Raw genomic sequence first — 10,269 nt, 5'->3', positions numbered from 1 at the left:
AGAGAAGAAAGAAGGGAAAGGGGTGGGGGAGGAAGCAAGGAGTAGATGAAAGTTAGAAGAAAGGAGACAGGAAAGAGCAAAAGGGGAAAGAAGAGGGAGGAGAAAAGGGGAAAGAGAGAGATTGAGAGAAGACGGGAAGAGAGACAAAGAGAAGGGAGAGAGAACAGTAGTGTAAAGGGGAAGGTAGAAAGAGATGGTAGAAGGCAAAAGAAAAATGACAGGGATTCTGGACACAGTGGCTCATGCCTATAGTCCCAGCCTTTTGAGAGGCCGGGGAAGGAGGAATGCTTGAGCCTTGGAGTTGGAGACCTGTCTGGGCAACATAGTGAGACCCTGTTTCCACAAAATTAAAAGATAATTAGCCAAGTGTAGTGTCTGTGGCCTGTAGTCTCAGCTACTCGGGAGGTTGAGGTAGGAGGATTGCTTGAACTCAGAGGTCAAGGCTGCAGTGAGCCATGATAGTGCCATTGCACTACAGCCTGGGTGACTGAGTGACACTCTGTCTCTAAAAAAAGAAAAGAAAAAGGACAGAGAGAAAGGGGAAAACCAGAAGCCTGACTGCACAAGGTCAGCACCTCAGCTTTGCGCTCTCAGGAACTCCATTTTCCCAAAGTCATTCATTCTCTTAAAGACCTGATTCTGGCCAAGAAAGTTGATTGATAAAGCAGAAACCAATGGATTCGTGTTCTGAGGAGGAAATAGCTCTCTGTTGTGAAACTGGTGTGTGCAGCCTCATTAGTAACAAGGTAGCTGGGAAAGCAAAGTTTCTGAAGGTTACTTTTTTTTCAGTATGAAATGACAACAAAAAGACTGATTGAATCGCTGGGCCACTGTTTACAGGCCAGAGAAGGGTCAGAGAATTAATCACCCCACCCAACTCTTGGGTACACCTTGGAAGCAGCAGAGTTGTGTACAGGACACAGTGTTTGTCTCCCTTGGCCAGGACTGGCTTGAGTCACCCTAACAAATTATTTCTTTCTTTTTTTTTTTTTTAGCAGAATTTAATTTGATTTATTTATTTATTTTTTAAATTTATTTATTATTATTATACTTTAAGTTGTAGGGTACATGTGCATAACGTGCAGGTTTGTTACATATGTATACTTGTGCCATGTTGCTGTGCTGCACCCATCAACTCGTCATTTACATCAGGTATAACTCCCAATGCAATCCCTCCCCCCTCCCCCCTCCCCATGATAGGCCCCGGTGTGTGATGTTCCCCTTCCTGAGTCCGAGTGATCTCATTGTTCAGTTCCCACCTATGAGTGAGAACATGCGGTGTTTGGTTTTCTGTTCTTGCGATAGTTTGCTAAGAATGATGGTTTCCAGCTGCATCCATGTCCCTACAAAGGACACAAACTCATCCTTTTTGATGGCTGCATAGTATTCCATGGTGTATATGTGCCACATTTTCTTAATCCAATCTGTCACTGATGGACATTTGGGTTGATTCCAAGTCTTTGCTATTGTGAATAGTGCTGCAATAAACATACGTGTGCATGTGTCTTTATAGCAGCATAATTTATAATCCTTTGGGTATATACCCAGTAATGGGATGGCTGGGTCATATGGTACATCTAGTTCTAGATCCTTGAGGAATCGCCATACTGTTTTCCATAACGGTTGAACTAGTTTACAATACAAATTATTTCTTTCTGGTGCTCTCTCCTTCTTCCTACTGCATTCATGTCTCACTTCTTGGATGACAACACAACCCTACCTGGGATAAGTTCCAATGGGTCTATTTGGTTAAAGTCAGAGATTACTCTAGTCTCATAGGAGACCCTGAAGACAACTGGGGCTCCTCTTGCTACCCACCCAGGTCCTAGCAGGAGCAATGCCCAGCTACCTGTCAGGGTGCCTTACTGCTGGCAGACCTTTTCAGGACCCATTTGTTCTCACTTGATTGCATTTTGTTTCTTCATCACAGGATGTCGCAAATGTGGTTCCTACCTAGTTGGCCATTGCATGCCACTTAACTAGAATGCCCTAAAACCATCTTAAAGGACCCAGATGGGGAAAGACCTAGAGTCTTATAGTTGATTAGTTACAGAGCTCTGGCCTTATTTTCACGGTACCTTGCTAGCTACACCATCCTGGTTTACGCAACAAATTCTGCTCTAGCCATCCTCTGGTTATGCCCTTTCTCTCAAAGGGTAAAGAATTCTCAGAGCTAAGAGGAATGTGCCTCCTTATAGCCCATGCTCAATCCTTTTAAATGTCAGTTTGGGCACCCAGGACCCAAGAACCCCCTTCCTAAATCGCCTTGGTCTGCTTCCAAGGCCTGCTCAGGCCTCTTCTTGAAGGTTGTCCTCATGGAGCCTATCACACCAAGACATGTGCATCCCTAGAGCTGAGGGGCCACCAAGGCATAGTCACTTGGAAAGGACTTGAATACATCACCTGAGGAATCCAAATGATTCTGCATGAGATCCCTCATGAGGTGGGCTGAGCTAGGGTGGGAAGAGAAATGTGCTATCATCTTCTGACCCAGAGCTCTGAGCAGTCCGAGAGTTCTAAGTTGAATCTTGCCCATCAAGATTGCTATGAAGGTATATTTGTCAAGGCAAATAGATAGAACATACAAGTCAGCCCTTTACATCCTCGAGTTCCACACCCATGGCTCCAACTAACCATGGATTAAAAGTATTTTTTAAAAATGGATGGTTGCTTCTGTAGTGAACATGTACACAACATTTTTTTCCTTTTCATTATTCCTTAAACAATATGATATAACAACTCTTTACATAACATTCACACTGTATTAGGCATTATAAGTAATGAAGAGATGTTTTAAAGTATACAGGAGGATGCATGTAGGTTATATGCAAATATTATACCATTTTATATCAGGGATTTGAGCATCCATGGATTTTGGTACCTGCAGGAGTCCTGTAAACAATCCCCATGGATACCAAGGTACTACTGTATTTTATTTAGTACTCTTAGCATGATTCAGAACTTTTAAATATTTAGATAAAGTGATTAATGGGCTTTCATTTAACCCTTTTCCCAGATGCTCCAAATGTTAAGAGTGGGCCTGCCCTCATATGCTCAGTATAGATAACTTTCCAAAAATGATATAGAAATGTGATTTTAATTCCAAATGCAGTATTTCTTTTCTTCAGATATCTTTTTCACATTTGAACTATATCTTCAAATCTAAGAAATCTACAAGACTCTGTTATGACCTAAATGTTTGGGGTATGTTTTATGGAAGCCTTAACAAACTAATACAAGCTCTTAGAGGTAGAAATTAAAAATGAAAGTCTTTGGTGTATTGATACTCATATACTCAATATAGAAAGAAAACCTGTCTCATCAAAAACAGCATAATTTCCTTCTTTCACATGATCTAATATTTTCAGTAATGTTGTTTGCTCTGCATTCAGCTCCTTTCACTTGGTCTTTGCCATTCATTGCCCTCTCTTTTTTGGACAGACAACATTATAACTACAAGTTACTTGCAAATATTTTCTAGGAAAGGAAAGGAGAGGAGAGGAGAGGGAAGGGGAGGGGAGGGAGGAGGCGAGGGGAGGGGAGAAAAGAACATTATACCTTTAGAGTATCCAATTACTTCACTGCAAAAACTACAAAGGCAGCAAGTAGTTAGGTGTACAGTTGATCACCTTTTAGATTCTGTCTTGTTTTTGGACCACGAACCATTTATTACTAGAATCTTTTTATAATTTAGGTCAAAAATAACTCTTTAGTCAGCTTTTTTTTCTTTCCCTCTCTTTTGCACAGTTAAAATTCCAAAACATATCATTCAACACCAGAAATAAGCTCTGACCTTACTGGATATATCTGTTTGGGTTTTCAGGAACAGAATATCCAAGCTAAGTCATAATTTGTTTTACCACTTTGCTGGTTTCTAGTTCTGAGGTAGATTTAGTGTCAGAGTTTAAAATTTCAGGTGCCATTCTTTCTGCATTATTTGACAGAACAATTCCTAATTAATGCTGTAACCATCACCACTTCTCCATTAATTAATTTTCCTGTCAGATGATTTTCTTTTTTGCATGTGCACATGCACACACAATCACACCTTAAACAAAACAAGCGTATCCAAAAATAGAGGCAGAGGAGAAAGGAGAGCAGTTGCCAGTCACATAGGCTACCATGTTAGTAGCACTCCCCAGAGTCGTTTGCTCTCCAGTCTGCACCGTATGAAGTGGCCCTGGAGAAGAGAAGGAGATGACAAGGAGGAAAAAAAGTTCTGGAGTTTGAGTTCAGGATTTCTGAGTTGCTGAAAACCTGACACCCTCAGACTAACCAGACAACACAAATGTTAATTCTATCTTATCACAAGCTTAAAATTCAAGGAGTAGCAAAAACTTATGGTTAATTTAAAAAACATTTTTACTATGAAACTTTATACTTCAAATAAGGGTGTATATATATATCTCCTATTCAGTAAGTATGTTTACACCACATTAGACAATTATCTAGTCAATTTAACCAATGAAGAAAACCAAATGTGATGATTTAAATGAAAAAACATATGTTAGGACCATCGTTAATTAATTCATGAACAAATAATGTAGTGAAAAACTAACTTTGGAGTGAAAAACTAATTCAAACCAGGATTGAATCTTAGATCATCTACTTAACATCTGTATAGCTTTGGGCAAGTCAACCTGAGCATCAGTTTATTATCTGTAAAATGGCAACAATGATACCAGCTTTGCATGGTTAGGAGGATAGTTTATGGAAGGGGTGCTGTGTATAGGCATTTAATAAACAGTATTTATCTGACATGATTGCATGTTATAGCAAGAGACACAAGGTCTCAGAATGCTAAAGAGGAAAAGGTGTTAGGAGTTACGTCACTATAGGGTCTGGTCTATGTTAAGGAAAACACTAGGCTGCTAAAGCCCCATCACACTGACTTCCTAATTGAGACACAGATCACATCACAAGACCCCTGATTTTACATTAAGTCCTTCCTCTGTAGTTTATCCAGGGACCAAGATTATGGCTTTTGGAAACAACTGTGTTTTGAGCTCGGACCAGATAGAGACAGCCAGATTTGGGAGAAGGAGGGTCTCCACAGTGTAGCCCTTCTTACAACCTTCCCTCGGCCATGCGTGCACTTTAGTTTTCTGCCACATTGGCTGCATGCTGTTGTCATCACTAGACACCTGGCAACCAGCAGACAACAGGCTTTTCTGGAAAACCAGTCAGTTTGCATTGGTAACACTATCTAGTGGAATTGACAAAGCAGGCTCCCAAAACAATAAATCTTCAGTTGCCTCTAGAGAACACCCACAGTTTTATGCTCCACTGGAAAATATATACATATAGCTTCCTGACATTGACTATTTGTTAACCAAAAAACAAATCCCTAATCAGTTTGGAGCTTCTGAGTATTAGTGGAGAGATGGAATCCCAATTTTCAGTAAAAAGCAAACAGAGTTTAATAGTGGTGTCTCTCTCTGTCTCTTTCCATCTCTCCATATCTCTCTCTCCCCCCATTTTTAGAAAAAACCTATTTATATTACTTGTCACAATATAAACTGCCTTGGATACAACATGGTTGCCAAAGTCTAAAATTTGTTTTCCAAGATCAAAAGTTTTGATTCAAACAGCCTAAAATATGAGATGACAACATTGGGAACACAATTGATTAATTAATTTTAAAATTTGGCAACAAAGAAGCAGAATCTTAGAAGTTCTAAAGACCTTTACAATGGACCTTTAGAAGTTATCTGATTCAACTCACATGGTGACTCGATTCCAACTACTTTTTCCCAAACTTGGGGTCAGCTTGCTTCCTCGTGAACAACACTCCAGTAATAGGGAAAGCAGTACACTCTGGGACAACCCAGTTTATTAGTGGCAAATGCAGATTGTCATAAAGTTCTTAATTAAACTAAATTACAAAATCAGGACAGTATTATAAGTAGAAAATATTGCACAAGGGAAACAATAAAGGTATTTATTACAATTTAAAATACATAAATTCCCAAACTTTCTCTAAACGTTAATGTTTTTTACTATTACCAACAGAAATCTATGGTGATAATATTATTCAAAGTTTTGAGCTACATGGAAAGTGAATATGATAACAGAAAATGTCAAGTGGTTCTAGTTAAATACGCTAAGATTGAATGGTGATACAGTCTGGCCCTGTGGTCCCACCAAAATATCATCTTGAATTGTAATCCTAATTGTAATTCTTACATGTTGCAGGAAGGACCTGGTGGGAGGTGATTGGATCATGGGGGCGGTTCCTCTGTGCGTTCTCGTGATAGTGTATGAGTTCTCATGAGATCTGATGGTTTTATAAGGGGCTCTTCAGCCTTTGCTCTGTACTGTTCTCTCCTGCTGCCTTGTGAAGAAAAACATGTTGCTTCCCCTTCCACCATGATTGTAAGTTTCCTGAGGCTTCCTCAGCCAGGCAGAACTGTGAGTCAATTAAACCTCTTTCCTTTATAAATTACCCAGTCTCGGGCAGTTCTCTATAGTAATGTGAGAATGGACTAATACAAATAGGATGGTGTCTCTGAATTCACTACAGAAGAAGACACAAAACTCCTCTGGTTAACAACAGCCTTACTATTTGGTCCCTTGACTTTAACCCCTTCTACATCTTCTAGAAAGTTCTCTACCAATTATCCCATCATTCATTTATTCAACTCATGTTTGTTGAATACTTGAATATGTGCCAGGCATGCTTGTAGTCAGTCACCAATGATGTATCGGTGAACAAACAGACTTTCTAGTGGTATTTTAATCTCATTCTTCTTCACCTGTTGACTCCACATCTGTATCTAGCTTTCACCTGACCTGCTTTTCTTTGAAATCTCAAGAGTTCTTCACACTCGCTGCCTCCAAGTCTTCACTTTTCATTTATTCCCCAACCCACTCCTGTCTGCGTATAAACTCACTCTTCCTCTTAAACTGCTCTTCCTCTCTCTGGTCACCCATGATTTCATAATTTCCAAACCTAACAGACTTGATCTCTCAGCTGCATTTGATGCTGTTCACTGCTTCCCACTTTTTAAAATCCTTAATTTCTTTGCTTTCGTGACGCACATCTCCGCTGGTTCTCTTTTTCAAAATCTCCTTTTCCTCTGTCTGCTCCTTAAATGTTGATAAGTCTCAAGGTTTAACTCTTAGCCATATGTTCTCACTTTTCACATATTTCCAGGATGATCTCATCCCCTCTTTTGCATTTAACTACTAGGTCAGATCTTTCCTATCTTCAAACCCATATGCCTAACTGCCTGCTGTACCTCTCTCTACCTGGATGTCTCACAGGCACTCTAATTACAAATATTCAAAATATTCCCCCTAAAAGGTCTTCTCTTTGTTTTCCCAATTTTCATGAATACCATCACTATTCACCTACATACTCACAGTACAGACTAAGTCTTTGTCTAGGACCGTCCCATTCTTTCAACTTCCAAATTAACTAGTCAAGTACTAGTGATTTTGCCTTTTAAATTATTCCACAATCTGCACACTCTTCTCAATCCCTGGTACCACTGTGTATTTCATGCCCTTGCCATTGCTTACATGTACTGCCACTGTCCCCTTGTTAGTGTCAATAACCTCTAGCCAAGGACCCCAGAAACCCAACTTGTTTATCTATAGTTAAACAAGTTGGGTTTATTACTCATTGCAGTGAGGGAGAGCACACACCATGGAGAAGCATAGGTTATCTTAGTAAGAAGTTAAAATAACCAGTTATAAGATTTGGACTTCAGTTGGTCTAAGGAGCAAGACCTCACACTGGATTGGATACTATCAAGAAATGGGAGCAATTTTATCATTGGGTATCTCAATAAATCTTATCGATATGGAGGACATACTAGAGCAGTGATAAATCTGTAATTGGTAAAGAGGTAACAGTCACTCATTTCAGCAGAGAGAGGAAGATATTTGATATATTGTGGGGGGCAGAGTGACCTTGGTTTTGTCTCTGCTGAGACAAAATATGAAGGTCTTGTTTTGTTTCACTATATCATGGCCTCAGAGTAACTGTGTGGGGTGTTGGGGTTCTGTGTGGTTTTAAAATGTCCAACAGGAGAATAAAATGGCCTAGCTGTGAGTGCTAAGCCAGTTTCTAGATATCAGGGGTTGCGCTTTAATTTTTTTCTATCTCATTGGTATCTCTGTTTTACTTATTGTCCTTTTCTGATTCACCTTCCACACTTCAGCCAAGAGAACCCCAGCTAAACCACAAATGATTTTATCATGTCAAAATCTTTTCATGAAGTCTCTGCTTAACCCCTCTTCAGATGCAACCCCTGCTTCCTTTGAGAGAGCATGTTGTCACTGCCATCCCTAAGGCACATATATTTTGCTTTGTTACATTGTGATTATTTATGTTTGACTCAGTGCACTCCTACCACCTTCTAAGTTCTCAATATGATGAAAGACATCTGTCAGTTACTGCCTGAAAGTCACACCAATTTGGTTGAAATCATGAAAATGCAGGCTATAGTTGTACCACTTATAAATCACCATAAATTTTAAAGACTGATGTATTCAGATCAAAGACAAGTAGATGTTGTTAAATTGTCATCAAAGGCATTTTTGCTTATTAAGTGTACATTTCGCATGATGCTAAGATAAAAATTAATCAAATTGAGCCAGCAGACTCATCTCTACCTTCTGGAAATTCACAGCATATTCAGGGATAAGAAATCTAGACCAAGACACACATATTACAAGCAGGAACTCAGCAAATAAAATATTAAAATTATGCATTTATGTTATGTTCACACTAAGGAAATAATGAGTAAAGAGTAGTGACAGGGAAATTTAAAAATACAAGCCTTTTGTATCGGAGGACAAGTAACCATCAACCTATCTTTTTTCTTTTAAGGAGTGATGACATCTTTGTTAACATCCAGTGGACAGGCCAGTGGTTGGGACCAACAGGCCAATGGTCCAGCGTTCAGGCAGGCAACAAGGGAAATGTGGGCAGGTGAGCATGGGTCAGGCAGGTAGGTAGCCAGCAAGCAAGAGAGGTGCAGCTGGAGGCTTCCCTGTGAGAGTTGAGGAATCCCTTCAGAACTCCATGTCCACCATGTGTGAAAATGGCCTGCCTGAGTCAGGCTGGCCATTTTTTTGTAACTGGATATCATATAATGCAAATATAGAAGAGGTTTCATGAGTTTGTGGATTCACTCCTTCCAGACTGAGGAAGAAGGTTGTTTGGTGGCATCCTCTGCAGTTGATCCTCAAACTGCAGCAGCTTGGTGAGGAGGTTGGCCTTGTCACTGTCAAATTGGTGTGAATGGCTCAAAAAGGCCCTGGATCAGAGAAATTTCAGAAGATAGAATCAAAGAAAATGATCAAATAGTAGAAAATAGATTAAATTGAATTCAATAAGTATAGATCCCCTAGCATGTCCATGGCACTGTATTATGTTCTAAAGAAAATGCAATAAGAAAGGCAAAGCTCTGGTCCTCCAGGAGTTTACAATCTACTGGAAGGAGTATGACAAGCACACCAACAGCTGCCAGACAAAGTTTGATATGATGCATGTCAGCTAAGAGATAAGGGCGAAATCTTGCAGGGAATTCAAAAGGAAGAGAAAGTACCTCCAGTTGGGGAAGTTAGAAGAAAGATTTTTAGGAGAGCACTCTTTTTAAACTAAGCTTCATAACAATTCCAGTATCCAATACAGTTCTGAAAGTTTTATTTAGTTTTGAAGTCACAGCCATAGGATGGAAAAAACCTCATCTCAGGGGAAAACAGACTAGTATAGAGGATTAAACCCTGAAGAACATCTACATGTAAGTGGTGGGCAGGGAAAAAAAGAGCCATTGAATAAGACTAATGAGAAATGTTAAGCAAAGTAGAAGGATATCTGCCATCATGGATGCCAAAGAAAGAGAAAATTTCAAGCTGCATGAAGGTTTAGAGAAATGGAGACTGAAAAGAGGCCACTAGATTTGGTAATCAGGAGATCCAATGATAACCTTGGTGAGTGCTTCACTGAAGTGAATTTACAAGTGAATAGAACATGGATACAGTGAATAGATTTCTCTTTGAAAAGGAAGACTAGCTTGAAAGACAGAAAAGGTTGAGCAAAGAGTTCATTTTTATGCTCATAGTTGTAAGATTAGGAGAGAAAGAAGATCATTGCCAGGGAAATATGCCATCGAGGCAAGAAGAGATGGAATTCAAATGATACTTGGATAAGATAACCTTAGAGAGAAGGAAGAACAGACATGATAAGAATGTAGGGATATAAGTAAGTGTAGAAAAAGCAATAGAGTGAAATAGGGGAAGCTCATCCCTAATCAT

This window comes from Macaca nemestrina, chromosome X (assembly GCF_043159975.1).
Source record: "Macaca nemestrina isolate mMacNem1 chromosome X, mMacNem.hap1, whole genome shotgun sequence".
NCBI classification, from domain to species: Eukaryota; Metazoa; Chordata; class Mammalia; order Primates; family Cercopithecidae; genus Macaca; species Macaca nemestrina.
The sequence above is the reverse complement of the archived record's forward strand: the minus strand, read 5'-3'. Positions refer to the sequence as shown.